At 38.6% G+C, this 27,292-nt stretch overlaps 1 long non-coding RNA gene across 1 annotated transcript; it reads left to right on the forward strand.

The window, feature by feature from the left end:
• Window positions 1-19,491: 19,491 nt before the first annotated feature.
• LOC309495938 lies at window positions 19,492-22,099 on the forward strand. The gene is made up of 7 exons (XR_014204892.1): window positions 19,492-20,295; window positions 20,426-20,476; window positions 20,675-20,739; window positions 20,841-20,902; window positions 20,986-21,089; window positions 21,306-21,392; window positions 21,428-22,099. It is a non-coding gene; the product is annotated as an uncharacterized lncRNA (long non-coding RNA).
• The last annotated feature ends 5,193 nt before the right edge of the window (window positions 22,100-27,292 follow it).

Here is a 27,292-nt window from a genome sequence, read left to right on the forward strand (position 1 = left end):
CATTTCAAGCTTTGTGTATTTGATGTATTTATCATGTCTGTGTGAGGCATACGCTGAGTTTCGTTAAGTTAGGAGGATGAGATGCGCTCCAGCTGACGTGCAATGCAAGTGACCGCGCGGGCGCCTCCATGATTAGTGTCTGTTATATTTGCTTCTCTTACTTATTCAATCCAGCAATTGGTAGATGAAAAATTGATTAAAATTAAGATACAATTTATAGAAAACGAAATTCACTTTAAAGAAAGGTTTTCTACTAAACAAAACTTAATGAAGTGGTCAAAATCATGTCTGACCCACTCCATATCCATCTCTCGATATAATGCATCCTATCTTACTCGTGCTGTTCACTTTTCATATTCAACATAGATGGAAACAAATAACATTATAATATTTTAACAAATATGATACTAAATGAGATTATTTAATGGCTACAACAGTATAGGCCTATAGACTCTATTTGTACAAATTGCTGCACATTAATTTAATTAAATGAAACCTTGTAACGAATTCACACTGTGTACAGTTGAGACACCTTAAATAACTTGCGTTCGCAGCAAGCACAAGTTGGGATTTTTGCTGTGCACTTGCATATTAGTGTCAGCTGGGAAGGAAATATAGAGACCAGACCTCTTGGAACTTTAATTGAATACATAGCGTTGGTAAAGCATACTGAAATTACATCCCTACAAATTTATTAGGCCCTACTGAAAATAAATGTATCGAATTTAAGCAAAGTAGCCTAAATGTTAAGACTGTAAGCCCTTTGCTTTTTTACGTAGCCTATAAAGGATTCTTATAGCCGACTTTGTGTTAATATAATTTGTAGAATTTTTTTTTTTTAACTCAAACATTAACACTGAAATAAATGAAACTAAATTATTGTACATTTTTTGGCACACCACGACGAGTGGCGCTATGCATTGTTCTAAAGCCAGGTTTTATTCTGGCATGTTAAATTAGTGTTCGACAAACGCGGCGGCGCGTTCTTTTGAATGAAGAGCGCTTCTCGCTCGTGTGAGCGAACTCACACTGGAACGTTAGGCCATGGCGCAAAGAGTGAATCGTGGCCGAGTGGTTGAACTTACGTTACGATCATTTAGATGACACGGTTTCGAATCCCGAACTAACTTGTACTACTGGTATTTGTATATTAGCCTATTAATGCATTTTATAGTCTATTGTTGATGCAGAGAGATTTGTCTAGTTCTAAAACATAGTTTTTTGCTTATAGCCTATTTACAAAATAAAATCACCATGCATTTCCATTTTACACTAAGGAACAAATATTATACAATGACTTTACTTCTGTAGCCTATAATAATTCCAATCGTTATTTCAAAAGCAGTTCTGTTAAAAAAAAATGTATATATAGGCCTATAATTATGTATATATAATTATAATTATGTATGTATATATATATATATATATATATATATATATATATATATATATATATATATATATATATATATATATATATATATATATGACGTTTAAACGACAAACAATACAATCAGAACCAGTATTCTGTTGCGTTCATGGTTCCAGTGGCAGTAATGCATCCACGGCTTTTCAAAATGTCACAAAGCGTTTTGAGATTGTTTTGAATGAAATATTGAAGTTTATAATTAAGTGTTTTGGCACACCACGACGAGTGGCAAACTCTTTGTTTTGTTTTGCAAACTCAGCTAGCCTGTGGGGGGTTTGGAGAAGGCAATAGTTGCTTTATCGTGGGGGTGCAGGACAGAGGTGTTAATGTTCTGTCTTTCATATGGAAAGTGTCGGAGCCAGCCTGATGAGAAGGCAAAGGCAAAATTATTTTAAGGATTAATCTCAAAATCTCCAAAAGTCCATATGTAATATAGTCCAATGTCTATGTCTTATTAAATTATAAATATTGTAGTTTTATTGTAGCTCTTTAATTCGCGACCCACCTCGTTTTATTGTAAGGTGAATTCAGCAAGGCATGCTTTATCTTTGAAGCAACACGTGGCTATTTGTTACAGTTTTTTTCTTTCGTGATTTGTGTGGATGACACACAGCGACATATTCAGTATTATCAGCTGTATGGTGTTTTTTTACGCTGAAATGCTTAATTTCGAGAAAGACCCGCGCGCGCAGTGAGGGAGACCAAACTTACTAAAAAAATATCCAGCGCGAGAGAGGCAAAGAAAAAAAACGCCTGTTCTTAATTTATGTTGCTTTGAACTTTTTTCGTTTTCAAACTTAATTAATTTTCTTTTTCTTTTTCTTTTACATTTTCATTGTTTATTTTTTAATTGAAAGCAGTACTGTATTGAAAGTATTTTTCTGATTTGTTCGATCTGTTTTGAAAAAATGTCTTCCGTTGCTATGGCCGGGTATAACTGTCAGTCATCTCAATCTCGTGAATGATTCACACACACAAAAAAAAAAAAATTTAGCAGATTAAAGACGAGCTTCATCATCTTCATTTTCTGGTGCGATCGGCTGACGGTCTTCCTTCATCAGATGTGTCGTCTTTGCAGTGGCTCAACTGGAATGTAGCAAATTTATGTTGTAATGTACAATTGATTATTAAACAAGATGATTGACTTTAATAAACAGATGCATATTTAAGCATCAAGAACGGAAGAACATAAACACTGTCAGCTACATTGAGATTCGATCTCAGATCGTTTGAAGCTCCGAGAGGCTATTGTTAATGCATTGACCACAGAGCTATAGTCTGAATAGCCTAGGTCTACTATTTTCTCTGTTTTAAAAGTTTGTTATATTCTTTTTTTTTTTTTTAACATTGGCAATTTACTGTCTCGAAATTATGTGTCAAAAAAAAAAAAGTGTTTTTACAAGACCTTGTGCTGTTTATTATTATTATTATTATTATTATTATTATGTAGATGTTAATTCAGCCATTCTGTTGGATAAAAATTGTCCCTAATGTAAAATGGAAATGAATGGTAATTTTATTTTATAAATATAAAATTATTTTATATAGGCTATAGGAGAAAAAAAACTATATAGTGTAGCAATATTTTAGAACTATCAAATCTCTCTGCATTAATATAAAAAAATAGCCCATGTTTGTTCGGGATTTGAACCCCTTGTCATCTGAATTATTGAAACTTAAGTTATAGCCTACCACTCGGCCGCAAATTTGTTTTGTTTCATTTTGTTTGAAATGTATGTTTACATATTTTGCTTTCGTTAATGTTAACCAATTCTGTTGTAGCATAATAGGCCTATATTTTTTCCCTAAAAGTTTGTTTTATTCTCTGCTTTGTTTGTTTATATTTTTACATATTCAATCAGTCTCATTTTTGTTCAAATAATGAAAAAAGTTGTTGTTTTTTTACAAGATCTAGCGCCATTTTTTTTTTTTTTTTTTTTTTTTAAATAAACAGATAGGAAACTTACCTTTTAAAATGCCGCAGTTGCTGCTGTTTTGCCCTGTCACTTGCGCCACCCGGTATAGCCTAGTCATTTCGCGAACGACTTTGAAATTCGACTGGTTTATTTTTGCTGCGGCAGTAGGCTAATAGGGATTGTGGTTGATTATTTATTAAAGAATTCAATTGATAATCATAACAACATGTAAGCCTATTTAATTCTGAATATAACAAAGAATGCTTAAACCGACTAACATCGGTTAGTAACTGCGAGTCCTGAAAATGTTTTAATTTTACGGTAAATTATTTTAATTTATTTCACTGTTATGTTTCAGTTAATAAATCTACAAACACATTAAAATAACACGAAGTAAATGACAAGTAACCTATTGACATAGCCTTTCTAAATTATAGAAAAACTTGGCACACAATGTTAACGTGTGTCTACTTTGTTTAAATTTAATGAATTTGAATTCGTTTAACCACAATATTTATCTTGAATTTATCTGTGACCTCAGCTCAGATTACTGCCGCGGCAGATTACGTCATAAAGAGAATAAACTGACACTTTTCAAAGTCTGTGATTACAGCGCCACTCAGCGGTAAAAGGCAGCAAATACACATCCCAATTTTGCCGCCGCGGGAACGGCGGCGGTAAAAGTCTCATTCTGGTTGTCCACCATCTGTACTGTGCCATGGCACTGAAATAGAATTTACATGGCTCTTGTGTGTTACAAAATCCATGGTATTGAATGGTTATACTATGGTACTTTGAAATGTGCCAATGTTTTATGGGATTTCCAAAAGTACCATGGCATTTTTTTATACAATTTTGACACAACATGCTCAAAAAACATTGTATTTACATGGTAAACGTCATTTAGTTGCCAAGGCAATATTTCTCATTTAATGTTTCTTATTATTTCATGTGCGCTTATCTTATAGCAGCTATGTCTATGTATGTATATATATATATATACACTGACCTAAAGGATTATTAGGAACACCATACTAATACTGTGTTTGACCCCCTTTCGCCTTCAGAACTGCCTTAATTCTACGTGGCATTGATTCAACAAGGTGCTGAAAGCATTCTTTAGAAATGTTGGCCCATATTGATAGGATAGCATCTTGCAGTTGATGGAGATTTGTGGGATGCACATCCAGGGCACAAAGCTCCCGTTCCACCACATCCCAAAGATGCTCTATTGGGTTGAGATCTGGTGACTGTGGGGGCCATTTTATTACAGTGAACTCACTGTCATGTTCAAGAAACCAATTTGAAATGATTCGAGCTTTGTGACATGGTGCATTGTCCTGCTGGAAGTAGCCATCAGAGGATGGGTACATGGTGGTCATAAAGGGATGGACATGGTCAGAAACAATGCTCAGGTAGGCCGTGGCATTTAAACGATGCCCAATTGGCACTAAGGGGCCTAAAGTGTGCCAAGAAAACATCCCCCACACCATTACACCACCACCACCAGCCTGCACTGTGGTAACAAGGCATGATGGATCCATGTTCTCATTCTGTTTACGCCAAATTCTGACTCTACCATCTGAATGTCTCAACAGAAATCGAGACTCATCAGACCAGGCAACATTTTTGTGTCCAATTTTGGTGAGCTTGTGCAAATTGTAGCCTCTTTTTCCAATTTGTAGTGGAGATGAGTGGTACCCGGTGGGGTCTTCTGCTGTTGTAGCCCATCCGCCTCAAGGTTGTGCGTGTTGTGGCTTCACAAATGCTTTGCTGCATACCTCGGTTGTAACGAGTGGTTATTTCAGTCAAAGTTACTCTTCTATCAGCTTGAATCAGTCGGCCCATTCTCCTCTGACCTCTAGCATCAACAAGGCATTTTCGCCCACAGGACTGCCGCATACTGGATGTTTTTCCCTTTTCACACCATTCTTTGTAAACCCTAGAAATGGTTGTGCGTGAAAATCCCAGTAACTGAGCAGATTGTGAAATACTCAGACCGGCCCGTCTGGCACCAACAACCATGCCACGCTCAAAATTGCTTAAATCACCTTTCTTTCCCATTCTGACATTCAGTTTGGAGTTCAGGAGATTGTCTTGACCAGGACCACACCCCTAAATGCATTGAAGCAACTGCCATGTGATTGGTTGATTAGATAATTGCATTAATGAGAAATTGAACAGGTGTTCCTAATAATCCTTTAGGTGAGTGTATATATATATATATATATATATATATATATATATATATATATATATATATATATATATATATATATATATACATACACACAATGGAAGAGAAAAAGTAGGCTGTCTACAGTAAATAGAGATATATGATGCATCTAATTCTATAAAGCTCATATTTCGCCAGCAGACATCATGCATGGAGTGCAAACTGACCTGTCGTCTATCATTTAACAATGGCTTCTTTGATGAATTGTGTAGAAACGTGTTTCTGAATTGCAATTCATATACAGAATTTTTCTTTCAGCAGACATTGAATTGCTACCAAATCTCACTGCTCAGGGCCATAACCACCATAGACACCAATACTGCATATATATTCAGATTACTGGATGAGTTTTTCAATGGCTGATTCAGAAATTCACCCTCCCCAGTCCTTAATATGTGGTTACGTTCATGCTTTGACACGACAGTATTGACTACACTCCTCACTTCACTTGTTGTTCTGCGTAGCACCTCTTTTTTCATAGATAAGTGAAAATGCTTGAGACTCAATATGACAGATGCCTGTCAGAGAAATAACTTGTGACACGTGGTAGAGCTGAGTCATTTACAACGACGCCTCGCTCACTAACCTTTCAGTTTTCAAAGTCAGACTTCTGTAGGTTGCTTGAGGAGAAAGATGAAAATGAGAACGCATCCCCCTCCTATGCCAGAATTATCATATATAAAACATTCTTGGTCTTTGTGGGTGGCATACGCGAATGGCTGCCATATTCAGATGGTAAAATGGCTTGCCGGTTACAACGCTCACTAATACAAGTGGTTCATTTAGAAATGCAATTACATAGGGGCATGAAAGCATATCTTGTACATAGTTCTCATTCCCTGTGCTATGAAGCAGGTAATTTCCTCTCTGGTGTTGGGGTTATGGTTTTCTTCAAGGGTTTATGGTACAGTGCAAAGGCATTGAGTGGCGAAATAGAGTATTCTCAGCTCTGAAAAAGACCTTATTTTCGCTGTATATCTCCGTTTGGTTATCTATCCCAACAGACCTTCACCTCACTGACCAGGCTGGAGGACATCTGAACTATTTCTGCCTTCAAGTTTTCCTTGGAAAGAGTTTGGAAGTTGTGATTACAATGTGATGTGCATTCAATGGATTTTGGTAAGAATAAAATGGATGTGCAATTTCATATTTTTGCAAATCTAACAGGAGTAATTGATGTTTCACTTTATATTACAGAATCAACTTCCATTTGCATGTTGCATAGAGTATTGGGATTTATACAGTAGTTTTGTAGTGCAAGGCTGCTACCTCTTATAAGTCATTTTAATACATGTATTTGTAATTAATTAATTACAATACTACTGAACTGTCCACCATGGAAACCTTTTCCACCATGATTTTTTTTTTTATTAACATGTTCCCAACTCAGAAAGTCTGGACTCAAAAGCTGCCTTCTTTATGTGTTTGGAATCCGTATTTACAGTGGGATGCAGGTTGGCAAGTGATTTTGGTAGAATTTGTTGAAAAAATAGATCAATAAAAAGCCTGGAACCTTTATTAGTGTTAGACCAACACAAAAATAAAGGCCAAATATTGTATATTATTGTTTGGAATGGATGCTTTATCTGTATACTTTATCATTCTTGTAATACCACAGAGAATGTTGGGAAATATAGTTTTGTCGTACAAGCATATCACCTCTAAATGTGAGAGAAAAAAATATAATTATTCTTCATTGACAGTATACACAAAATGTACAGTCAACATTCACAAGTTCCCTACTAATTTTTCACCTGGATAAAAACAAAAAATTGATGTGGAGCGGGTGGATTTTTTTTTTTTTTTTTTTTTTTTTGACACAGGAGCCATAAATCCATAATGCTGCTTCATGCATTTCCTGCAGAGAAGATGAAATATTTGCCTTGTGCAATAAACTTGACAACATGTTATGTGATAAGCCACTTACGTAAGTAAACTCACTGCCCGTCATGTGTCCTATTAGATATTACCGTAGAACAAATTATATCTTTTTAATATTTTAATTGTTTCTCAGCAATATGATTAAATGGAGATCTTATCAGATTTCTTTCTCTTGACAGAATGTCTCCTCTAGAGTTTCAGAAGAGATCTATTTCAAACAGTAAAATTTGCCAACAGTAATTGCCAAATTACCAAATTATGTAAACTTTGCTATCCACATTAGTTTTAGAACTCCTAAAATAGTATTTTAACCATTTAATTGTGATATTATTACTGTGTTTCTGAACTCAATATTAGAATACTTAATGCATTTTCTGAGAAAATGCTGAATTTGGCTCCAACTTTCTCATTTTTGGTTCAGAGGTAAGCCTTTATCAGCATTTTATTGTGCAATATTATGTTTTACTTATATTGGCCTTTTCAAGCTCAAACGTTCAATGTCATTATGGGGAAAGGAAATCTTTTTTTCAAGTCACAAAGCTTGAAATTCATATACTTACATATACTTTGTTTGAAAATCCTATAGTTGCATGCAAGCACAGGGTTGAAATTGAGGCTATTGGTCTAATCACACACTTGACCTGTTAGGTGATTGGATGCCATACCATCTGACTTTTTCATTGGTTATCTTTAAGTTTGAATTTTGTCCTTGTTTGTATTTATATGACCTTTTATATAAATCTTTTAGCCCTGGTGAAGGCCTGTGCACCGAAACGTGTTGGCAAAATAAAGAACAATCATTATTTCAGCTTCCGTTTCTGACAAGTTTGATCTCTCCATTTTGCAAGTGTTGCTGTGTTGCTGGTACTGATCCAATATTTATTTCGCTTTTCTTCCACACACTTTGTTGATCTTGTGATGTTGCACTTGAACAACTACACAACTTACAGGGTTGAAATAATGTAAAGCTTTATGGTTAGCAATGAAAACTTCAGTACCGGTTGTAATAGTTAAACAAATCAGCAGTTTAAAATCCCAGTTGCTGACCACAATGGTGTATGGCAGTTACCCTTCACATGAGGTCACCTTTTACTTTTCATTTCCCATTTCCTGTGAATGACATTGTCTTGTTTGTTTAATTTTCTTTAATCTAAATAATTTTAGGAGAAACATCCAAGAGAAAGTTACTTAAATTAAACATAATTGAGAACCCCATTAATTCTCCAAAGCTATAAAAGAGCAACATCTCAGCAATAAAATGTTTCTCTGGGGAAATTCATCTCCGTCAACGTAAAGTAATAAGCTAAAATGTACACATTCTGCCTGAATATCTGGCGCTAGAGATAGCGAACTAGCTTTTATCTGCTCCTGAAGTCAATCAGCAAGACATTCCGGTTGTTTCAGAGAGGAGCGTAGTGAGTTTTGCTCCCTGTCTGCCCACTCACAGTCCAAGGTGACAAGCCAATATCCTCCTCCTCAGACGGCCTTCTTCCCTGACCTAGATTTCTCACAAAGCTCCAGGAAAGCCCACATACATGTTCACATGCTATCCCTTGTTCTCCTTTCGTATGTTCCGCTCTATATTCTTGTGACATCCACGCACTCATGCATGCACAAAATGATTTCCTTACATTGTCAGAAAAATACTCAGACTTACATAAGCGGGGATGCAAGTGAACACATCCGCGCACACACATATAACCATAAATTCCATCTCAGCACTGGCAGGGAAAGTCTCCTTGAATGATAATATTCCCATTTGAGAGGAGACCGTCTACCAGCGGAGGAGGAGGGTGACATATATGGAGCGCGTGTAGACGGCAGTCTGTTAAATATTCATGATTGTGCACTTGCGGCTTGACGTGTACGGCAGATGCTCGCCGTGAATATGTGTGTGTGGGTATTCGTGTAAGGGCGGGGTGTGTGTGTGTGTTGTTTCTTGTAGGTGTAAGGAAAGGCCATGGTTGCATTGTGTTGGTGTGTTTGTTTGTTGTGCATCTGTGCGGAAGCCGGATAGATTTTGGCGGGTACACCTGTTTGTCTTGATGGTACACATTAGGGAAAAATGAAGGGGTTGGAAGGTACAAAATGGATATGAGTAATGGATGCGCTCTTTACTCAAGCAACATCATGGACTCCAGTCAAAAATTTGGAAATAAGACTAAATTTGGCTGAGGGGAAAAATCCCTGTTGTTTTGTGTTGAATTTGTTTATGTAAAGTTTAAAATTACAACAGTGCATGTTTATTTTTTTTTCACTCTTTTGTACTATTAGGGACAAAAACATATTTTGGAGGTTGTTTCAGGGGCTATTTTTCAGTAACTATACGGTTTTTACTAAAAAGACAAACTACATACATGCTTCTCTATAAGTGTTCAACATGTTCAACATTAAAACTAACCTAATCTGCTTCAATTAGGACAGTTATATTTTACATGTGTTTTAATTATTTTACTCTTTAAATTGATTGGGAATGTCATTAAATAGCCTATATATACATTGTAAATACAGATGTGTTGCGGAAGATCGCTTTAAATCAGTGGTTCTCAGCCTTTTTGACTTTTCCAGTTTGTGATTTACTGGATGAGGATTTAAAAAAAATATTTTTTACTCACGTGTAGGAGTAATACAAATATTTGAGAGCTTGGCATAACTAGAAAGTAGTATATTCATTAAATGTTTAAGCTGCCCATGGAGTCTGGATTTAATTTAGATTTGATTTACACTGAACAAAATGATCAACGCAACACTTTTGTTTTTGCCCCCATTTTTCATGAGCTGAGCTCAAAGATCTGAGACTTTTTCTATGTACACAAAAGGCCTATTTCTCTCAAATGTTGTTCACAAATCTGTCTAAATCTGTGTTAGTGAGCACTTCTCCTTTGCCGAGATAATCCATTGACCTCACAGGTGTGGCATATCAAGATGCTGATTAGACAGTATGATTATTGCACAGGTGTGCCTTAGGCTGCCCACAATAAAAGGCCACTCTAAAATGTGGCTTTAGATAATATTTCACACTTAAAAAAACTTATATTATATTAAATCAGTGTCAATGCACAGTAGGTTCCATTGTGACAACTTGCACATCGTAAAGAGTTCTGTCAGGCACATCATATATAGAACCTTTTAGGGGTTCCCATTATGGGATGATTTTATGGATTTAGTTTTATTTAATTAATTTTGTTCTAATTAAATTGTATAAATTAAGCAACTTGTAAACATTACTAGAAAAAAATATAAATAACCTGTTAAATATGAAGAATTATGCAGTTATTTAAGACATTTTTCCATTTATAGAATCTTTTTGGCATAAAGGTTCTTTAAAATTGAGTCAAGAACCCCAGAGTTCTGTATAGAACCCCACTGAACCTTGTACTCCATGTAGTATGACAATGTTCAGTGAACTGTACATTTTTGTATCAATAGCTTTTTTGTTTTTAAGACTTTAAGGTTTGTGTCTGTTCTATAAGTATGCAGCCATTGCAGCTGATATAAAACAAAGTTTAATTTGATGCACATTTCTAAACTTTTGACCGTGGCAGGCTGTGGTGCCACAGTAATTCATCATCAAGACTGTAAATCAAACGCTGATGAGCGTTATCGATTCATATCAAACATGACTCTGCAAATACTGCACGGTACATTTACACAGAGCCCCACTGTTTATTTATGCTTCAGATCATTTTTACTGTCATTCCAGAGAATCACAAATTACTAATCAACTTCTGTTCCATTACTGATGAGTTTGTAGTTAAGCCACTTTATTCAACTGGAAATTGTTCATAATTGCAGAAGACCCTGCGACGGCACATTTCAGCCTTGAGGGGGCTGAGGACCAGCGTGTGAATCCCTCAAAGTTTCCAATAACTTCTGTCCATCACACAGTCCCTCGCTTCAGTATATTTTTCAGAACAGCATGCAGTCCATGGCCACCATGGACTGCATGCTGTTCTGAAAAATATACTATTGCATCTTTTTTTGGGGGGGGGGGGGGTTTCTGGTTTTGATTAGTTCAATATTCATTTTCTATTGAAATATACATTATAACTATTTTGCATGTTATGGAAGCCTATGCTTGAGGTAGGATGACATATTGGACCCTATCTTGCACCCAGCGCAATTGACTTTGTACACCGATGCATGTATCATTCCTAATTTGCACCCGCGCACAGCAGACTTTACCCTCCACAGACGCACGTCGGTTAACTAAGAAATACACTTGCGCTCCCGGGGGCGGTTCAGCGCAAAGAGGAGGCGTGTTCCCGCGCAAACGTTCCCTCATGCTATTTTGCACGTTTAGAAAACAATTCCGCCACTAACCGAAAAAATCTAGTTTAAAGTCAGTGGCGCAACACATGTTATTATGCTATTTTAAGGGCGCATGCTTGGCCATAATCAATGTAGCGTGTGCACAACGCGCATACACTTTGATTCTCTCATCTACACAGAAGCAGCAGTTTTCATTTTTGCAAATCATACATTATTACGATAGATAGATAGATAGATAGATAGATAGATAGATAGATAGATAGATAGATAGATAGATAGATAGTTTATTATAAAAGCTTACACATTTCTACACAAATCTAGCTTACACATTTCTACACAAATCTAGCTTACACATTTACCCAAATTATCATACGCCTGTTTAACTGAAGTTAATTTGGGTGTGTTTCTCCATCAGTTTTTAATCTCATTTGTTTTACTCTGTATTATAATGCCATCATGCCGAAATTCACTTGTAGCATTTAAGGTTATTATTGATCTTAGTGTTATGTTTTTTAATTATTTTGAGAAAATAGTATATTTATCATTATCTGCCTTAAACTGATAGTATTATCATATTGTCAGCTTATCCTACCGGACAGAATTGTATTTTCAGTGCATGTCTAGCTATGCTCACCAGGTTTTCAAACCGGTGGTGAATGAAGCTTATTTTTATATTTTGGCCCACTAATGCACACAAGCAATTACAGTCTCATCAGAACATGTCTTATGCTCAGGGCTCTGGAAGGGATGTGATGAGCCCATATCAGTGGGGCGCTTCTCCACCAGCAGAGAGCAATATCACACACGTGTAGTCGCTGGGGGTCAATATGACCCATGTCTTATCAGAACATGAAGAATAACAGCCCTGAGGTGAAACAATAGGGAAACGGCGACTCATTGTTGAGTCCAAGTGTTTGGGGGTGAAGTCTAGGCCAGCAGGCTTTTAGATGAGGTGTGAGAATAGTTTCTATTGATGCTTCTATGACTAAAACGAATGGTGGTTAACTGGTTTCTAGATAGTCCAGGCTGGTCACATTTTTTCCCCAGACATTTCACATTTATTTATTTATTTTTTGCTTGTGTTTGAATTTGGATCAAATGTATACACTTTTTTTTTTTATACATTCTTTTAAGATTACATTTTCAAATCTGATTGATTTACAATGATAAAATGTTCACTACCAACCATTATATAATTGCAATATTTATATCATCATTCGAAGTGCTTGTGCTAAATGTTGCACTCCCAGATATATATAAAAAAAATCCCTGCTATCTTATGCTCTTAATTATCCAGTAAATATCCCTGTTAACATCACTAAATTATGGATTGCCTCAAGATCTGTTTAAGGCCCTCTGCTACTTTTAATATACATGCTGCCTTTTCGTAATTTTATTAGAAAACGTGGAATTATATTCCACTGTTATACTGATGATACTCAGTTATATATTTCATTACGACCGGATGAAATCTCCAAATTATCCAAGTTAACAGAGTGTGTTAAAGATATAAAATATTGGATAACCATTTTCTTCTATTAAATTTGGATGATTGAAGTATTACTTATTGGACTCTAATCTCTTAGAATACAATTTGCATTTAGAAAGATGTACTTTTACTTCATCCTCTACAGTTAAAGACCTGGGTGTTATATTAGACAGCAACTTGTCTTTTGATCATCATATTACAAATGTTACAAAACTAGCCTTCTTCCACCTCAGAAACATTGCTAAGCTATGAAACATATTGTCTGTTTCTGATGCAGAAAAGCTAGTTCATGCATTCATGACCTCTGGACTGGATTACTGTAACACACTACAACTGTAGGTGGTTGTCTTGAAAATGAATGCATGATATTAGCTAACTGCATGATTTGTACTTTTTTGACATATGGACATTACTTTGTCAACCTCTGATAACAGATTATTCTAATTTTTTTGCATTTTGTCTGTAAAGCTGCTTTGAAATTATGTGTATTGTGAAAAGTGCTATACAAATAAATGTAAATTAAATTGAATTGAATATTGAATAGAGATCGGCCTTTATCAAACATGCGACATATCATTTATGAATCAAAAGTGAATTGGTGAGTCTCAATCACTGATCGCAAAAGTATACTAGCATACTGGTAACGGTATAGTTTGCTTTATGCACTGTATACTAATTAGTAAAAGCATGTGAAATATGCATGATGCAGTGAACATGTGTTCATTACATTACATTTTTATTTCTGAATGTGGCATTTCATTTATCTTACAAATGTCTTTCGGCACTCTGGATTGTAAAAGACACTTAATATTCAGTAATATTATCGATTTGTTTACACTGACACTATCGGATGAAAACAAAACTTGAACTGAATTGAGCTGGATATTGACACAATTATCTTTTGTAGAGTTAATTTGTTTCATAGTTGATGAATTTTGCAACATCGACACTGTTATTGAACGGAACTGAATCAACAATGAACTGACTTGAGCTAATGACTCTATTCTCTTCTTTAGAGCTGCTTTACAGCAGAATTGAACTCGTTTCATAATTGATTATCTCATCATATAACTGAACTGAATCAACATTGAACTGAACTTCAGCATATGAATGAATAATGACTAATCTTTTCAGAGCTGCAGAATTAGAATTGTTCTCATATTTGATGAAGTTTGCATCACTGATCGTTATTTGTTTATTACTGTAAAGCTGCTTTGTGAAGTGTGGTGACTTGACTTGGCACAGATCAAATAATTCATATTTGTTTTGTATGTTTCTTCAAATCAGAGGCGCAGCAGCTTCAGTCTCTCCCCGAGCGACTGGTGAATCGGCGGTGTATGTGTTTGCAGCTCAAATCAGGCTTTTCATCCGCCGCTCCATTCACACTGTTGAAGAAGTGTTAAAAACTCCACTGCTACAAATATTGTGTGCATAGTTCATGTTCCTTCAGACAGCGAGACCATTATTAGCACTAGATGAACAGCGGTAGCGCTGCATATTACATGAGAATGCTGCGAAAGAGCTCAATGGAGGAGAATGAATGCGCTGCTTTGTCTGTGTAATGATGTCCCAGCGCTCGCCTCCACCTGTTCAGTTTCGCCATATATTTTGCGATTGTGAGGAAGAGAGGTGTGGGAAGAGAGAGAGAGAGCGGTAGACTAAAAGCTAATGATACCGTCAGCGGCCCTCGACTCTTTGAAGAATCTCCCAGCACTATGTGCTAGTAAAGTCGACAAACACTCCATCACTGTCAGATCTCAAATTCACAGGGAAATCCTGTTTTCTCCAGTCAACACAAATCACAAAAAGCTCTTTTGTGTCTGTCAGTCTCAAACACTTTCATTTTGACAGGTAAACACAAGAAAAGGTAATCGACTCGCTCACACTCTAAGGTGATACAAAGAGGAAGTACAAATCAGGTTTGTTTGCATGTTTGTTTGGCTTTTGGCTTCAGAAAAAAAGGTTAATTGGGTTCTATATAGTTCTAAATAGAACCCATGTGAGTTTATTCCTCGCATTATTCTTTTGTCTTCGATCCAGTTTCTAGATTAATGCCCACACTTCCTCTGAAAACAAACACGTACAACATCCAGTGATCAAAAAACAGCATATACTCATGAAACAATAATCAGTCAGACATGGCAAAAGTGTCATTTTAATCACTTAGTATGATTATACAATCATATAATTTCCTTTAATGAGCAGTTGTGATCAGATTTTACACTCTCAGAAAAAAAGGTACAAAAGCTGTCACTGGGGCTGTACCTGTTTAAAAGGTAAATTTTTGTACCTAAAGGGTGCATATTGGTACCTTAATGGCATATTAGTACCTAAAAGGGACAAATTAGTACCTAAAAGGAACAAATTAGTACCTAAAAGGAACAAAAGTGTACCTTTTGAAAAGGTACAGCCCCAGTGACAGCTTTTGTACCTTTTTTTCTGAGAGTGTACCTCAGTGGACCTCAGACATAAAGTTGAAGCATTAATCTCCTTACAATATTTATTTGTAGAGAATTGTATTTGTCCTCATCAAACCAAATGTAAACTTTCCCCAAACTATATGGCTATACTATGATTTGTGAAATTGGCTTAAATATGTTGAAATATAAAGCAACGTATTAAACTACACTCTTAACAAAAATGGTGCTAAATAGCACTAAAAGTGGTTCATTGGCTTGTAATCATAGGGGAACCACTTTAAGTGCCATATAGCACCTACCTTTGTCAAATGGTGCTATGTAGAACCATAAGAGGTGCCATATAGCACCTTAACCACCCCAAAGAACCGCTAAAGAACCGATGAAGAACCAAACTGGGCTTAACAGGTTCTTTAAATGGTAGTGGTGCTATATAGCACCTTAACCACCGCAAAGAACCCCTGAAGAACCGCTGAAGAACCATTTTTTTTTAGTGTGATATGCTGTTTTGGGTCGTTTATGAAGTGTTTACTGTAAAATACGGCCTCATCAGTGAAGCTTTTGCTCGTGAATTTCTGCTCAAATGTAGATGTTTTGAATGTGCTAAACAATAATTTTCTATAATATTACATACAATTTTTGTTTATGTACTAGTATGGTACTAGTGTACTAGTACTATATAGTATGGTACTATATAGAACCCAATTAACCAATAATACATGCATGTGTCAGGGTTAGGGTAGGTGGAAGTAGCGAGGACTCACGTGCAGATCAAATGGGCTTTTATTAAGCATAAAATAAAACAAATACAAACAAAACTACCCCGAGGGGGAAAAACAAGACAGACTAGACTTGACTCAGCTTGACTAGACAGCAGGGAAACACACAGCATAGATACGACAACGAACCAGCCCAGGACTGCAAACACAAGGAGAATAAATAGGGAGAGCAAACAAAGCAGGTAACGAGGGAGGACAGGTGGGGAAAATGAATCAATAATCAGGTAACAAGGTGGGCGGGGTTAGACAATCGACTAGAGAGCACATGGCACAAGGAAACACATGACAAGCCATGTGCTCACAACAAACAGGACTAGAACACAAAACGAGACATGAACACGCAGCTAGTGAAAACTCATAAGCCACGTGTTCACACAAAACATGACAACATGAAAGCACACAGCCAGTGAAAAACAAGCTGTGTGCTACACAGCACAAGACAAGAAAAAACACATGCAGACAGAAGAGCGCGCGGCTCGAGCGAACTCGAAACCGCGCGCGCTCACGTGACAAGACAGAGCGCACGAGAACAAGCGAAAGCTCATTCCGTGCGCTCACAAAAGAAAACAAACACGCGGAGCATTGATGTCCGAATCCCGACACAGAACCGAAACCTAACCAGACAGACGTGTCGGGATCCAAACACCACGCCCCGCACATATAACAAGGCACGTAGACGAGTGCACGGCCCGAGCGCGCTCGGAACCGCGCACTCACACAGAGACGAGACAAAACAGGGAGTGTCAGAGCTCTGTCACAAAACCAAGAAATTAACTAGACCGAAGTGACAGAACCCTGACACTACCCCTCCTCCAAGGGACGCCACCTGGCGTCCCAAAGCGGGACATCAAAAACAAGACAGGAACATGACAAGACAACTCACCAACAGACAACACAAGACAGGAAGATCAAGACACAGAGACAAAGTGGGGAGGGAGGGAGGGGAGCCAAGTCAGAGCCAGCAGGAACATCCACAAAGTCAAAAAGAGGGACCAGGGAGGGACGGGCGGGTTGAGCCAGGGAGGCTCAGACAGATCTGGGGTCATGGCAGAAGACCAGGGTGGAACCGGAGGGACAGACCAGGGAGATTCCGGCGGGTCTGGAATCCTGGCTGAGGGCCAGGGCGGTGCTGGAGGAACTGACCAGGGAGATTCCGGCGGGTCTGGAATCCTGGCTGAGGGCCAGGGCGTTGCTGGGACCTTGGGTGGCATCGACAGGACAGGTTGCAAGGGCAGAGCCATCAGGGCAGGCGGAGCAGGCTGGCCAGGCTTGGGAAAGACAGGGACTATAGTGAGGAAGGCCATATAAGGAGGAGCAGGCTGCTTGGCGACGGCTTCCGGGCTGGCAACGGGCTCTGGGACCGCTTCCGGGAGCTTGGCCGAACCCGGCATGACTGGGAGCATGGGTGGCGCCGGCAGGGCAAGGAGCTTGGGTGGCGCCGGCAAGGCCAGGAGCTTGGCTGGCGCCGGCAGGGCAAGGAGCTTGGGTGGCGCCGGCAGGGCCAGGAGCTTGGGTGGCGCCGGCAGGGCCAGGAGCTTGGGTGGCGCCGGCAGGGCCAGGAGCTTGGGTGGCGCCGGCAGGGCCAGGAGCTTGGGTGGCGCCGGCAGGGCCAGGAGCTTGGGTGGCGCCGGCAGGGCCAGGAGCTTGGGCGGCGCCGGCAGGGCCAGGAGCTTGGGCGGCGCCGGCAGGGCCAGGAGCTTGGGCGGCGCCGGCAGGGCCAGGAGCTTGAGCGGGGCCGGCAGGGCGAGCAGCTTGAGCGGAGCCGGCAGGGCGAGCAGCTTGAGTGGGGCCGGCAGGGCAGGGGGCCTGGACGGCGAGTCAGGGATAGCAGTCACCTCTGGGACGGTCCCCGGGCCCGGAGCCACCGGACAAGTCGTTGAGGAGGCCTTTCTTTTCCTCTTCCGTCTCCGGACCACAGACACAGGGACCACTGGAACTGGAACCACTGGAACTGGAACCACTGGAACTGGAACCACCGGACTCGGGACCACCGACACTGGGACCACCGGAGCAGGAACTGGGACCACTGGAACTGGAACCACCGGACTCGGGACCACCGACACAGGGACCACCGGAACGGGAACTGGGACCACTGGCCTTGAGTGAGCAACAGGAGCCCTCCTTCTCTTCCTCCGTTTCCGTGAGCAAGGTGGTGCTGCTGCAGTCTCAAGAAACGCCAGTGGGGGCGCTGCAGCCTCTTCAGCCGCCAGTGGGGGCGCTGCAGCCTCTTCAGCCGCCAGTGGGGGCGCTGCAGCCTCTTCAGCCGCCAGTGGGGGCGCTGCAGCCTCTTCAGCCGCCAGTGGGGGCGCTGCAGCCTCTTCAGCCGCCAGTGGGGGCGCTGCAGCCTCTTCAGCCGCCAGTGGGGGCGCTGCAGCCTCTTCAGCCGCCAGTGGGGGCGCTGCAGCCTCTTCAGCCGCCAGTGGATAGGAGGCAGATGAGGCGGAACTGTTCTTCCTCCTCCCTCTCCCCGAAGGGGTCATCGGAGGACTGGGGACCTGGCAGCTTGTGAGATGAATAGGAGGTGGGCCAAGAGGTGGAAGGCCTCCCTCCTCACCACGGTTGTATACGTACCCCACAAACTGCCAGAATGAAAGAATCCCCAGCATTCCCATCTCCCAGGCACGGACAGGCTCATTAAGGCCGTTGTTGAAAATGTCCTTGAGCGCAGTGTTGTTAATGTCAAGCCCCTCTGCAGTGATGACAAACTGATGGGCAAACTCTTTCACTGTAGACACCCCTTGGCGAAGAGAAAAGAGCTTGCCATAGTGCTTCATCGTCTGACAAGTGGAGGGGCAAGCACTGGGAGATGGAAACAGGAAGATGACCATCTTTCTGCTGAGTCCTCTGATGGCTGGTTCGTTCTGTCAGGGTTTGGGTAGGTGGAAGTAGCGAGGACTCACGTGCAGATCAAATGGGCTTTTATTAAGCATAAAATAAAACAAATACAAACAAAACTACCCCGAGGGGGAAAAACAAGACAGACTAGACTTGACTCAGCTTGACTACACTGTTAGACTTTTCTGTAATTTCTACAGTTATTTACTTTAAATCCCCCAGTATTATACTGCTATTTCTCTTTACAGTAAATAACTGTGATTCCCATTGCATCATGGGAATTTCCTGTGACGTCTAACACCACATACAGTGACTTACTGTATTTTTAAAATTTGCTGTATACTACTGTATTTGTCTAACACCACATACAGAGACTTACTGTATTTTTTTAAAATTTGCTGTATACTACTGTATTTGACGTAACGGTCTCTCTGGCTGGCACCATTCCATCGTGCTTTTTATTTCCTAATTTTTGCCTTACACTGCGTGTCTACAACGCTATAACAGTCAGAGGCTGTCTATATTGGACACATTGAAGCGACCGGACCGGACCATTAATGCAAAATGCGAACCTGTTTGTCCCTTGTCAGAAATAGCGCGAGCGCTTGGACTCGGAGTACTGTACGTCAGAAATATAACGGCGCATCATTTGTCTTGTCGTGTCGTGTCGTGCCGGAGCATCCAGTGTAATATCACTGGGTTCTGACTGTCTTTTGTTGGACCGCGCCGTTCGAGTCTGGCCCGGGGAAGAGACGGAATTCACTTCACCGAGAGAGAGACCAGCAAGCAAGGTAAAAAACATTCTGTGTGTGTTGACAGGAATGTGCCCAGTTTAACCTGTTATAGCCTACTACATGGCGGTAACGAACTTTACCACGGTAAACTGCGCTAACGTTTCATTTGACAGACTTTGTTGTCGAGTTAAAATACGCCAACGAGCAACGCTTAACGTTAGTTTACATTAACAATAAATTAACTAATGTGAAATTCTGTTTTGGTTGTAGATAATGTTGGCCTACTGATGAGAAAATAACATTGTATGTAAGTTTTATTTGGCTAGCTGCCACCTTTCTAGGTTTAGTATTAGTTTGCAAACTATAACATAGGCTATTATAGTTTTTTTTATGGAATTTAATATTTACTTCCATTTTTGTATGTGTTTAAACTAAAGGCAACTGCAACAAAGCGCCAATTCGCGCCAGTGACTAGCAAGATTCCGGAGGTAAGTTAACGTTAGGCCATTTGTGATATATTTTGAAATAAGTTTGCTGAAATGATTAGCAATATGTGATAAGTGCTTTGGAGCCACTGGTGCAGACTAGGTAGCATACAATGTCTTATAAAATCTCTATAAAATTGGCTAACTTTATATCAAATAAGTGATATTTGTATCATGTCTAACTTTATATTTATTACACAGCAAATTAACCAATCAGAAGATGGACCATTGTCTTTGTTCAGTCTCACCAGATTAAATGTATCCAGGTTAGCACTGCAGTAAAACTCTCACTAATTCATCCATACCAAATCTAGAATTCTAAACAACTTAAGTTTATATTTTTTGCATTATTTTGATATTTTATTAGGCAGAAGACTCTCTACCATTGCAGTCCCACCTGACCAGGAAGGTCCTAATATCAGTGCACAGGTGGGTTAACTACTGTAGGAAGGAGAACGATCATCACACAGTGAGTTCTTGCATGTGTCTTACTGTGTATTTGTCTCAAACAGGAACTCCTTCACTGCAGACGAGCTGAAATGGGCTAAAACATCGATTTCAGTCACAGTCATAGAGAGCTATGGATCTCAGAATTTTTGGACAGAATTTAGGATTTGTAAGTATTAAAATTTAATCTGGAATAATTTAATTTAGTTCAGTTGAAATGTTTGAATATGCTATTTACATATGCTAAAAAGCTGTTTACAAATATATATTCTTTAGTTATTGTAAAAATAATAATAAAAATGTAAAAAAAGGAGGTTAAAAATATTTTGACACTAATATTCTCTCTCTCTCTCTCTCTCTCTCTCTCTCTCTCTCTCATATATAGTGTTGGAACCGGGATCTCCTCTGAAGGACTGAGTACATTAGTGTTTGTGGACACGCATGCAGACCAGGGAACATTCTGATGTTGTCAGTCAAGTTCTGAACAGGAACCAATCTTTGGAGAAGTTCATTTATTCGCAAAGGTGGACAAAAACATTGTGTTGACTTTTTAAAGATTATTCTGATGATGATCTTTACTCGTAGAAGTAGAAGTAGACTGAGGGGTAGACAGTCAGACATTGATTATAATGAGAAATGTTTCTTGAGCATCAAAGAGACTCCTTTCAAAAACATTAAGACACTTAAATACTTATTTTGGCCACCAGTGTACATGAATCCAACACATTTTTGTAAATTAGTGAAATTATTTTTAAGGTGGGGTTATGTGTCATGTATTGTGAAAAGAACTGTGTTTTGTCCTGTGTTGGATATTTCCTTTTTGACTGCTTAGAAATGTATTTATATTCTGCAGTTTTATGAATGTAATGGTTGATATTTAATTATAATACTTGTATAAGCTAAACAACCAATGACTCTACATTCATTTAGTCAAATGCTAACGTTTTGTTTATGATTTTATGTATGATTTTAACAATGTGTGCAGTGAAGGACAGCACATAATGTGTTAATTTAACACATTTACACATCTTTGTGCTAACCTTTCTGACATATTTACTTTGTTAAAATCATTAACACAATGAATTTAAATGTTAAATGTTAAAATTAACACAAAAACGTTGTCCCTAAACTCACCCATTAATGTGTAAACGTTTCACACATATTTCCAGCATTGGCAGACTGTTTATTTTGTGATATATATGAGATTTTTTAAATAAAAAAATTGTATTTTGTAATAACTTTGTCTAATTGGTTTGTATGTTAGTAGTATTTATGTAAGATAAAAATAAAATGAATTATATATCAAAATTATGAAATCTAATTTAGTACAAAGAAAAAAATAATTACAGTAGTGTACTGATTAGCTTCGTTTTTACAGTAATGCACTGTATTATGGTAATGTAATGAAATACGGTAATGTACTGTAAATCCTAATTACAGTAACTTACTGGCAACAGTGTTGCCAGTAAGTTACTGTAAAAAACCCTTGAAAAGTCTAACAGTGTAGACAGCAGGGAAACACACAGCATAGATACGACAACGAACCAGCCCAGGACTGCAAACACAAGGAGAATAAATAGGGAGAGCAAACAAAGCAGGTAACGAGGGAGGACAGGTGGGGAAAATGAATCAATAATCAGGTAACAAGGTGGGCGGGGTTAGACAATCGACTAGAGAGCACATGGCACAAGGAAACACATGACAAGCCATGTGCTCACAACAAACAGGACTAGAACACAAAACGAGACATGAACACGCAGCTAGTGAAAACTCATAAGCCACGTGTTCACACAAAACATGACAACATGAAAGCACACAGCCAGTGAAAAACAAGCTGTGTGCTACACAGCACAAGACAAGAAAAAACACATGCAGACAGAAGAGCGCGCGGCTCGAGCGAACTCGAAACCGCGCGCGCTCACGTGACAAGACAGAGCGCACGAGAACAAGCGAAAGCTCATTCCGTGCGCTCACAAAAGAAAACAAACACGCGGAGCATTGATGTCCGAATCCCGACACAGAACCGAAACCTAACCAGACAGACGTGTCGGGATCCAAACACCACGCCCCGCACATATAACAAGGCACGTAGACAAGTGAGTGCACGGCCCGAGCGCGCTCGGAACCGCGCACTCACACAGAGACGAGACAAAACAGGGAGTGTCAGAGCTCTGTCACAAAACCAAGAAATTAACTAGACCGAAGTGACAGAACCCTGACAGCATGCTTGTATGACATAACAAAAATAATGTTTGATGCTATGATCTTGTTATCAGCATGCCCACAGATGTTTGCCTTTATTATTATTGATATTATTTATTTTATTTATGTTTTATTTTTTATTTTTTACAGATGTGAGAATGACTTTGACCAGATAGCGGCCGTATGTGAACTTGGACCATCAGGCTCTTAACTCTCTGAAAAAAAGTGTTAAAAGTGTGTTGAGCAGTTCAAACTACTATCACGTAAGTTACATCTCTACGATGATTGGTTTATATATACGAAGGGAGGCTAGCCTTTTTATTTTTTATTTTTCTTATTTTTTACAACTGACGTTAAAACACATTCATTGGAAAGAGCAGCGATGGTTCCGACTCAGTAATATTTTATGGTGTTACAATGGTGAAATAACAAACATGGAATACACATACTGAGACATAAAATTTAATGAGTAACTATGAATTTTATTAACATTAAATGGTTCTTCCATTTTCATCCTCAAAATCTGTAAGCTATGCCTCCCCTGATGATCCGCCACTGAAATCTGAACAGTTAGAGAAATTGAGATTTTCCAAATCTCTAGAGTAAATTGTTTAGCGTCCTTTTCTCAAAAAATAAATAAAAAATAATAAATAAAATTTAATCAGAAGTCTCAATTTGTTTTATGCAAAATCTCAAAGCAAGTTCTAAAAGTCAGCTCTATATTTTAACAGTATTTCATGTTTTTTGTGGTGTAAATAGTGTAAATCATTCATGTCCACTGCTAAAATATCTATAGTATAGCAAAATACAACATTTAACACATTTTTCTATATCCAATCACACTGCCCGGGACTAGGCCGGCGTAAATCATGAACGGGATTGTCATTCTCAACAAACCCCACTTGGGTCATGCAGGTCACATTATATTGAGAGCGAGTTTTATTGCACAGTATCCTGCCATTATATTAGATGTTCCGCAGTGTGTTGAGACTCTCAAACCTGTAATTGCATTTTGACTAGTCCCACTGGTTGAAACCCAGCATTCGAGCTTTAGGATAATTGACTGGCTGTAATGGAGACGAATAAAACATCAGGAGAATGAAAGCAGCAGTGCATGTGAAGAAGCCGGTTTCCTCACACCTCAAATGTGTCTTTGTCTTGAGGGAGGCTTGTGGACTAAAATCTGATTAGTTGTGTTCGGGTTTATGGGAAATGATTGCCTTGAATGTTTGCTTTGTCGAGGAATTATTTTCCTTTGGTGTTCTCAATGCGTAAAGCAACATGACTCGCAATATTAAGATCCCAGAGGACTATTTTATTGTTCAGCGGTTGATATTTCAAAGCTTAGGAGACTAAAACTCCTAAACTCATAATCTTATTTTACTTGTATGTAGGTTAACACTGCTTCTCCTAAAATTCCTTTGGAAAAAATAAAAATAGTCACAATGAGACCACGGAGTAAAGGCCCTTTCACAGTGTATCGACAGACGACAACAGACACTTTGTTAGGTTTTGTCAGATTGAACATGCTGAATTGCACTTGTTGGGTCGTGGAATGTATGAGAATTGACATACTGTAATCTGGTGATTGCCCGCGTTGGTCTGCATCCGTCAGTGTTACCCTTAAAATGACTAAAAAATCAAATGAATGCTATAAAGTGAATGTGGGTACCAGCTCAGATCATGTGGAGAAATGAGAAATGTTTGCATTTATATTGAAATCTCTGACAAATCTGAGCAGCGTTGTTGAGATCTCTTCTGAGAGGAAACAAGTGAGATTATTAGGCTCCTTCTCTCAGGAGAAAATAAAATCAGAGACGCATTTGGCTCCAATTAGCCTGTAACTCTTTAGACATTTTACTAAGTAACTTTGCAACATGCCAACTACCAGTCATTAGAATATTAATAGGCTGTCTGCTTAATATCTCTTTACACTTTATTTTTATGGGGATACCTGAACCCAGAAGATTATTTTCGATGAACTTCTGGTGAATTTTGCACATGTACTGACATAAGATGTTCTTTTCCAGTTTGCTAGGATATAAAAATCTTGGTTAAAATTCAAGTTAAATAGCCATCTGGTGGGAGATTTGTGGTGAAGAGCGAAACACTCACTGTGTCAGGAGAAGCAGAGTTAACAGAAGCCAGAGGCAACGGCCAAGTTTCCACACTGCAGCTGTTTTCTTGGCATTACAGATATTTCTTAAGACTGTGGGGGATGCTGATGTTTGGGAGATCAAGGACTTGTTTTTGCAAGATGTTTCATGAAGAGTAGTGTATTCCTTCATTTAAAGAAATTGTTCACACTATGAAAATTCTTCATGTCATCCCACACTCACATATGCTCTTTCCATATTTTTAAGTAATGATATTTAAGTATCCCTAAAACATGACACGTTTAGCTAAGAAGAGAATGTACAGTCTTGGATATTGTAAATTAGATAGAAAAGTGATATTTTTCAGTAAGTATTTTTGACATGATTAGATTAACAAGAAGAATGCATTCAAGAAATCCATACAAATGAGACGATTTAACTAGAAACATACTATTCAAAAGTTTAAGGGTAAGTACAATTTTATTTCGAAGGGAGTTAATATTTTATTCAGCAAGGATGCGTTAAATTGATCAAAATGACAGCGAATTTACATACAAAAACACTTCTATTTAAGATAAATGCTGTTCTTTTGAGCTTTCTATTCATCAAAGAAACCTGAAAATAATGTATCACAAAAATATTTAGCAGCACAACTTTTTTTAATATTGATAATAATAAGACATGTTTCTTGAGCTGCAAATCCACATATAATGATTTCTGAAGGATCATGTGACACTGAAGACTGGAGTAATGATGCTGAAAATTCAGCTTTGCATCACAGGAATAAATTACATTTTAAGATATATTAATATTGAAACAGTTATGTTAACTTGTAATAATATTTCACAATTTTTCCCTGTGTTTTTGATCAAATAAATGCAGCCTTGATGAGCATTACATTAGAATAAGAATAAAAATAATATAAATCTTATCGACCGTACACTTTTGAATCTTCTGCAAAAACCAAAATAAATAGAATTTTGGACTAGATTCGAGTTTGAAATAATACTACAAAAAGTCATTTTTCAAACAGCCCTAAAATTGGTTAACATTCAATATTTATAAAATTGTGTGTATTGTTTAAATTTTTAGAAACAAGACAGATTTTTTGACATTTTTGCTGTATTTAAATGTGTAATGTGCTTGTTTCAACCTATTTTTTTTATATTATTTTTTACAGTCTATGGTTTCAACAGGAACATTTTTCATAGCTGACTGTGATGATCCATGTTTGAATATCTGGAATAGATGTGTTCTACAGAAGAAAGAATATTTTCTGGGTTTGAAACAGCATGATGGTGAGCAAATAATGGCAGTATTGTCACATCATAATAAACAGATAAAAGTCAGATATTCATGTTTTTCTCCCTATAATGACTGCAACACATACACTCAGCTGCCGTTCATTTTCACTTTTTTTCCACAGTTCAATCTTTCTCTCTCTACTCAGCTTCGTTTCTCTCTCTCTTTCTTTTCTATTACTGAGCTTAAGGGCCTGTAGCTCTGCTCGTCTCTGCTTCTGTTAATCAGCATAACCTTTCTGTGTGCTTTGTCGGTGACACAGAGGCTGGCATGAAAAAGATGGTTCTCAGCATCTGCGCCGGCTTCACGCTTTCTCTCTCAGCGCCTTTCGATTTCCATCGCAGCAAAAAAGCAGCTCTGTAGATAGCGGGCGCTTTGTGTTTGAAGTCTGTCATTGGCGAAAAGGAGGAAAAGGGATTTGTGGATGAGGAACCCCACCTTTCATCCCACGATGCCTTGCCCTGAGGGGGGTTATCCTAATTAAGGCACATGCATGCTGGTATAGGATGGCACAGAGGCACATGTAACTATAAGTATTCGGCCCCTGGTGGAAACTGGCACCGGCGGAAGGAAGAGTCTCTGACTGGTAGACTTCAACATCGCTCTCTCTTTTTGGTCTTGGTTAAAGTTTTGATCTATATGGATTGTAAGGTATCATGGTCACATGGCTGGCTATGCTGCAGGGATGATATTCTGAATCTGTGGTTTAATTGCCCAACTTCTGCCCAAAAATCTATGAGGGGAGCATTCACTAAAGCCATCGCTTCACACT

This window comes from Leuciscus leuciscus (assembly GCF_965113295.1).
Source record: "Leuciscus leuciscus genome assembly, chromosome: 3".
Classification (NCBI taxonomy): Eukaryota; Metazoa; Chordata; class Actinopteri; order Cypriniformes; family Leuciscidae; genus Leuciscus; species Leuciscus leuciscus.